The sequence below is a fragment of the Panthera uncia genome (assembly GCF_023721935.1).
Source record: "Panthera uncia isolate 11264 chromosome A3 unlocalized genomic scaffold, Puncia_PCG_1.0 HiC_scaffold_11, whole genome shotgun sequence".
Lineage (NCBI taxonomy): Eukaryota > Metazoa > Chordata > Mammalia > Carnivora > Felidae > Panthera > Panthera uncia.
This window is the reverse complement of record NW_026057578.1, coordinates 19,756,927-19,764,393: the sequence shown is the minus strand read 5'-3', so window position 1 is coordinate 19,764,393 and position 7,467 is coordinate 19,756,927. Positions and strand designations below refer to the sequence as shown.

At 39.3% G+C, this 7,467-nt stretch overlaps 1 long non-coding RNA gene across 3 annotated transcripts in view; it reads right to left on the bottom strand.

Annotated features, from left to right (window-relative positions):
• Nucleotides 1-7,467, bottom strand: part of LOC125936603 (uncharacterized) — a 32,817-nt gene that overhangs the window by 15,391 nt on the left and 9,959 nt on the right. For 2 of the 3 annotated variants that reach the window (XR_007462070.1, XR_007462072.1), the window contains exon 2: nucleotides 4,042-4,353. The exons of the other annotated variant lie outside the window; for it this stretch is intronic. This is a non-coding gene — a long non-coding RNA (uncharacterized LOC125936603). The remainder of the gene's footprint in view (nucleotides 1-4,041; nucleotides 4,354-7,467) is intronic. 3 annotated transcript variants of the gene reach the window in all.

The window sequence follows — 7,467 nt, the reverse complement described above, 5'->3', positions numbered from 1 at the left end:
AAATAAAAAACGTTGAAAAAAAAATTAAAAAAAAAAAAAAACAAAAACAGACTATTTGAGAAATACAATCAATAGTACAATTTAATATATTTATATAATAGAATGTGTTATCTTAACCAAATATAAAAAATGTCCTTTTTATGCCCTTGGAATACTTCAAGAAAAAGAATTAATATACCTAGTCACACAAAAAAAAGTTAATAAATCTCCAAAGGACAGATATAGGCCCTGATTTCTGATACCTTCCTCCCTGTCCCTCGAAAAATGGAAATCAGTAACAAATGATGTTTACCCCTGAAATATGCACCTAGCTCGTTTCTACTTAAAAAACATTTTCAAACTACAACAGATTAAAGGGGGGAATGTAAATCACAAATTATTTTTACAAAACTGAACGAGGATGAGGGGGAAAAAACCCTCAAAATAAAACCTGTGGGTCACAGCTAAAGCTAGATTTTTTTTTTTCCCCCAGAGGAAAACACATAGCCTGAACTAAACTTTTAAAATTATTATTAAAACAGGGAGCCTGAAAGCAAAACAAACTTTGATTTCAACTGCATGCAGTAAAAAAAGAACAAAGGGGAGTCTGCATTAAGTGTTACCAAAAAGTCAATGTGAAGAGTTAGAGAATGACTTGTGATGGTCAAGTGGGTAAAGTGGTCAGGAAAGTCCTGTCCGATGAGCTGACATCACACAGATAACTCAGGAAAGTAGAAAGTTTATCAGGTGAAGATTTGTTAGGATCCACTGACGTGCACCCAGATATATAGAGGGACTTGTCTTCCAAGTATGAGCAGTTACTGATTTGGGGTTCACACTGAGGTGGCCAAGAAGGCTCGTGGAGACAACTGGAAGAAACGAAATAACTTTCTTCCTTATTTTTCAACAGTGAAACTAGCTTCACGGTTTCTTATGATTCTGTAAACACGTGTTACAGTAAAAATAAAGTGAAAATAAAAATAAATGTAATGGTTCCTTGAACTCCTGCTGTACCAAGGTAACCAAAATCAGTGTTACTGATCATCTGTTCATGAACCTCTTTATATATGTGTATATACGTATATACAAATATTAAGTTGTTTCTTATTTTAGGTGTTTTAACACAGATTTCAGTTTTGATGTGCGCCTCCTACTTTTCTTTTCCTGTTCCCCCGTCCTGCCCCAGAGAGCTAACAATGAAGTTTACATATCATACTTCCCTACTCAATGATCACACATCCAGTGCCTACAGTTGTGGCTTTAACTGTTGATACAGAGTTAAGTACCAATATAGATATAAGTAGCAAAGGTTTTGCTATTATTTTAAAAAATGACCATAGTCCATAAGGCTTCTCAACATCTTGATTTTCTCCCTCACATAGATTATGGTAATCCTTTTGAATCACTTGGTCTGAATCTAAGGCATTATTGTAGGGATAACATAATATTCCCTATTGTGAATGTACCATAATCTCTTCATCTGAATAGTATTGACTCCCTCACCTCCATTTTTTGTTGAGGTTAAAAATCCTGCAATAAATATTTATCTTCCATGTATGGGTCCTTACATGTTGGTATTTTTATTTCCATAAATTGGATTCTCAGGAGTGGGATTGTTGGGCCAACAGATATGTATACTTTTAATTTTTAAAGATCCTTGGAAATTACTGTCCAAAAAAAGCTATACTCCTGATTCACACTGACATCAACAATATATGAACTCCACATAGTCTATAACCCTATTCACAATAAACATTTGTCTCTCATCTGATGGGTATATAGAGGACCACCTTGTTAATTTTTTTTGCATGGTCCTAATAGATAGATTGAGCACCCATTCTTTGATTTCCATTGGCCATTTGTTTGCAATTGTCTTTTCATATATTTTGTCCATTTTTTCCAGCTTATTTGTATATGTTTTTATTTTCAACTTGTATATTTTTAATATATTCTAACCCTTAATCTAGCATGTGTAGAATTTATTATTTTTTATTTGCTTTAGTATTGATTTAAAAATATTTTAAAAGATCTACTATTTATACAGTCAAATGTCTGCCTTTTCTTTAACGCTTTTGGGTTTTGTTTTAGTTATAAAGGTTTCTCAAACCCTTAGGTTTTAACATATTGTCTCCTAACTTTTCATAACATTTAAAAATATTTGTTTTTACCCCAACTAGAATTTTTTTAAATGTAACATGAAGTGAATACCTCACTTTTTCTTTATGATGGAGAACCAGTCGGGCTGGCGTCATTTATTATATTTCCACTGGATTGAAATACTATTTTAATTTATTAAGTGGTCATACGTACTGGAATTGTTTTGGGCACTCTAGTCTGTTTCTCTGATCCCCCTTGGCTTATGTCAGTATCAAACTGATTTTATTACAGTCACATTATTGTACATTTCAATCTCTGGTGAGACAATTCCTTCTTCACTGTTCTGAACCCAAACCTGAGAGTCAGTGTTTCCCCTCATCCTGATTTTACATCCTTCAGCTTTTCTTGGGGTTTTGTGAGCCATCAGTCGCTTCTACAAAATCAGTTTTGCTTGCAACCCTGAAGTGGTCTATGTATTCCTCGCTGAACCCAGTGGACGCAATAGGAATACAGTAAGATAGCTGACCATTCAGTTAATATAAAAGCTGGCGTCCTTACAACCGGCAAGAGATATTTACAATAATTTGTTGTTAAGGATTTCTTTTTCAATAGCAATAAATGATAGAAGATGTCTAAGAATTTATAAAAAAAAATGTGAAAGACAATTATGGCAGATTTTTTCTTAAATAACCCTCATGAAAAACTTGATACAGTAAAATGGACATAAACTGTGCAGAATATAGCCACAGACTTGGACAATGAGCTCAGTCAATTAAATAACCTACATAATAGCTAGTGTTCTGGTTTGTTATAAAGGATATTACCAAGAATACAGATGAGCAACCTGATGAAGAAGAACACAGGGTGAGGTCCAGAAGGGTCCTGAGTACAGGAGCTTCTGTCCCTGTGAACTTGAGGTGCACCACCCTCTTGGCACGTGGATGCGTTCACCAACCCTGAAGCTCTCCAAGGCCCATAGTTATGTGATTTTTACGGAGGCCTCATTACATAGGCATAACTGATTAGAAGTTCAATCTCCCTCCCAAAGAATAGAGAGTAGGGGCGCCTGCATGGCTCAGTCGGTTGAGCATTCGACTTCGGCTCAGGTCATGATCTTGCAGTGTGAGTTCGAGCCCCACGTCAGGCTCTGTGCCAACAGCTCAGAGCCTGGAGCCTGCTTCGGATTCTGTGTCTCCCTGTCCCTCTGCCCCTCCCCGGCTCATGCTCTGTCTCTCTCTGTCAAAAATAAAAATAAACGCTTAAAAAAATTTTTAAAGAATAGAGAGTAGGGCTGAAAATTCCAAGTCTCTAACCATGCTTGGTCTTTCTGGTGACCAGCTCCCATCCAGAAGCCCACCATGAGTCACCTCATTAGAACAAAAGACCCTCTTAGCATCCAGGAGATTGCAAGGGATTTGGGAGCTCTGTCAGGAACAGGGTCAAAAACCAAATATAAGAACAAAAGATGCTCCTAGAACTCCTATCATTCCAGATATTACCAGGGTTTTTAAGGGCTATGCTTCAACAACCAGGGGCAGAGACCAAATATGTATTTCTTATTATGTCACAGTTAGCCAGGGTATAATGAACATGACAACCATCACTCAAAAACATCTCAAGCCGGATGTGATGGGTCATTTAATTTTGATATTTCACTATAACCTTATTTCAAAAGTGAGAAAAAGTCTGCATAGTTCATTAGAGGTGACTGGAGTACATCGCAAGGAAGTGATTTCACGTAGAGGGCAAGAACGTATTTTCTTTAATCAGATCTTTTGGATTTATATCCCATTTGTGTCTCTTTCTCAAGATGACCCTGACCAAGTTAGTTGACCTCTTTAAAGCTCAATTTTTACATCTTTAAAATGGAGAAATAAATCTTACCCGCTATTTGAGGAAAATAAATTGCTTAATGGTGGAGCAAGGACATGACAAATATCAGCTAGTAACAGCCATCTCTCTTACCTGGTGCCAAAACAAAGGAAAATGCAAAAGCTTCACATTAGTCACGCTTTTCGACAAGGATGCAAGTTACCACCTTGTTCTTCATTGCGGTCATAGAACCTGGTTGCCAGAAGCAGCTGCAAGGTGCCCGCAATGATGGGGGCAGACTTGCGGTCCCATCGACACAAGCTCACAGCTCAGGACTTTTATGGCCGCAGCATGCAGGTCTCATCTTTCTGCCTCAGTCTTCTTCCCGGGTGAGAGAAGATCCTCTACTCCCAGGATCAGACCACCAGTCCGTGGACTTTCTCCCGCTGCACTGCCCTTTTGTCTCTGCAGTACGGCAAATGAGATGCTGTGAACTACAGGGCCACTTTGTCACAAGAGACTGGGATCTACGGTAGATTCCTGCCCTGGTCCTGCCCTGGCCCCAACACAGCGGCAACTGCTCCGGTGGAGAAGGTGTTGGGAGGTGCCTCATTAATTTTCCATTTTTAGGGAGCCTCTGCCCTGGCAGCCAGCTGGAGATGAAGATGGGGAGGTCCATGGCGGGTGGGAAGAAGATGCAAATTGCCAAACTGGCTGCCACCCGGACTGGAGGCTGGGGCCGGAGGCGGAGCAGGGGGAAGGGAGGAAGGATCTTAGCTGCGGATGAACCGAACCGGTTCCATCTCTGCCCCGAGGGTGTGGCCCAGGGTGTGGCCCAGCAGGGTGTTCTGAGCAAGGGCAGTGGAGGCAGGAGAACCCTGCTGGGGGGAAGGGTAGTCAGGACAGTCTCTGAGCCGTCACACACTTCCATCTCCCTGATTAATTCGGACCTCCCTGCTCATGTTCTGTGTAGTCTCCTTTTCCCCATCTTTGTCCTGCACTCAGCCCTCTGCTTCCAATATAGTCCGTTTCTTCTCTGTCTCCATCATTAATGGGATTCCTACCTCTCCTGGGGACGCACTCTCCCATGGCCCAGTCCCAGGATGCCCTTCAAAATGAAATTCTGAAGCCTTCCCAAACTTTATGTGCTTTCTGAAGACTTTTCCTATTGTCCTAAAAGGTTGTAATCTTACCTTACTCAGAATTTGCACAGAACCACTCCCATTACATTTGAGAGTGTGATATATTTGTCTGCATTGCATGGAAGGAAGTTCCTGAGGGGAGACCCCAAGACTTAATTATTTGTGTATCTCTAGCACTGCAAAGAGAAGACTAAACACTCATAAGTTTACCTGAATAACAAGATTTACAGGTAAAATGGAAAAAAAAAAAATACTGACACTATCAAGCGTTGGCAATTTTACAGGTTAACTGGAACTTTTATGAATTGCTAGTGGAAACACAAAATAATACAGCCATTTTGGAAAATAGACAGTTTCTTATGTTAAATATATATATATAGGTATATATGTATGTATATATATACATATATGTATATATATGTATGTATGTATATATATGTATATATGTATATATATGTATATATGTATGTATATATACATATATATGTATATATGTGTATATATATATATATGTATATATGTGTATATATATGTGTGTGTGTGTGTCTATATATATATATATATATATATATATATATATATACCAAATGACAGCAATTTCTCTCATAGGTATTTACCCAAGAGAAATGAAACTTTACAAAAACAAAAACAAAAACAAACAGCTATGGTGAACAGTGGTTTTATTCATAATCATCAGAAAAGAAAGAACCCAAATGCCTTTGAACTGCAGAACAGATAAACTGTGGTATATCCATCTACTGGCATACTATTCAGTATTAAAAAAGAAGCAAACCACTAATACAAACAGCTTCATGCTATACGGTTTTGTGTAGAAGATGCTATGGATTGAAGGGTGTCCCCCAATTGCAAATACTGAAACTTAATCCCCAATGTTACAGTATTTGGAGGCAAGGCCTTTGGGACGCGATTAGGCCATTACGATGAAACCCTCAGAAAGGGGACTAGCACCTTTCTATGAGAGACCCCCCCACCCCGAGCCCCTTTACCCCCTTCCTCCGCGTGAAGACACAGTGAGAGTTGGCCATCTGTGAACCAGAAAGCGGGAGCTCACCAGACAATGAATGTGCCAGCGCCTTCATCTTGGACCCCCCGGCCCCCCAAATTTTGAGAAATAAATTCATTTTTTATAAGCCATGCAGTCTACGGTATTTTTGCTATAATAGGCTGAATGGACCAAGACAAATGATATTCTGGGAAAGACAAATACTACAGGAACGGAAAACAGAGCAGACCCTGGAGTTGGAGGTGGGTGGAGCGTTTGTGGAGGTTGTTAATGTTCTGTATCTTGATTTTGGTGGTAGTTAGATGTCACTCATTTTTCAAAACTCCCAGAACTGTATAACCAGAAAGAGTTATTTTTACCATATGGAACACCAGACTTTAATTTCAAAACTGTAAAGAAAGGACATTTTGGAACTAGTGCAACCTCTCTCTCATCACCAGTGGTCCATAGAGAGGAAATGAGCATTCCCTACACCAAGCTGGCTTCCAGAGCTCCCGGCTTTTTAAAATTTTTTTTTAGTTTTTAAAATTTTATTTATTTTGAGAGAGACAGAGACAGCACAAGTGGGGGGAGGGGCAGAGAGAAAGGGAGAGAGAGATTCCCAAACAGGTTGCGGGACACAAGCGCAGAGCCCAACAAGAGGCTCAAACCCACAGCACGAAGAGATTATGACCTGAGCTGAAACCAAGAGTCAGACACTTAACCGACTGAGCCACCCAGGCGTCCCAAAGCTCCCACTTTAACCAGAGGTCACTGAGCAGGTGAAACCAGGGAGCGACTACCACAGTCTACACCAGCATGCAAAGTTTGAGGTGGTAATGACATAAATTATCTTACAGATGTGAAAGAAGCCAAAGTGAGTTGTCCAGAGTTGTCAATTTTATGTCAAGAACATGAATGCAAACATTTGACTGACATAAATTTTATTGAGCTTTTTCACATTAACCCAACCCAATGGACCAATGGATAGAATTCAATAAATATAATGTCTGTCAAAAGACTGACATATTTAATTTTAAAATAGCTAATCAGTCTTTCCTTTGGACTCTCACAGCCCCCACGTATACCCCTTGATTGCTGTATTTATCAAAATGTATTTTAATTATTTGTTTGCCGCTCAGTCTTCCCCACTAGGAATTTGGGTTCCTTCAGGTCAGGGATTTTAACTTACTGATTTTTTTAATTAAAAAAACGTATTTGAGTACAGTTGACACACAATGTTAGGTTAACTTACTGACTTTTGCATAGCAGGTACATAGTAAAGTTAAGTGCTCAGCACATTTCTTTGGAAAGAATGAAAGAGAACTCAATTTCTACCACCGGCGGCCAACTTGTCCACTACTTCTCCATAACTCACCCCCTTCCATACATCTCTAACTTCCACAGACCCTCTCATGCCTGCAGCAGTAACTC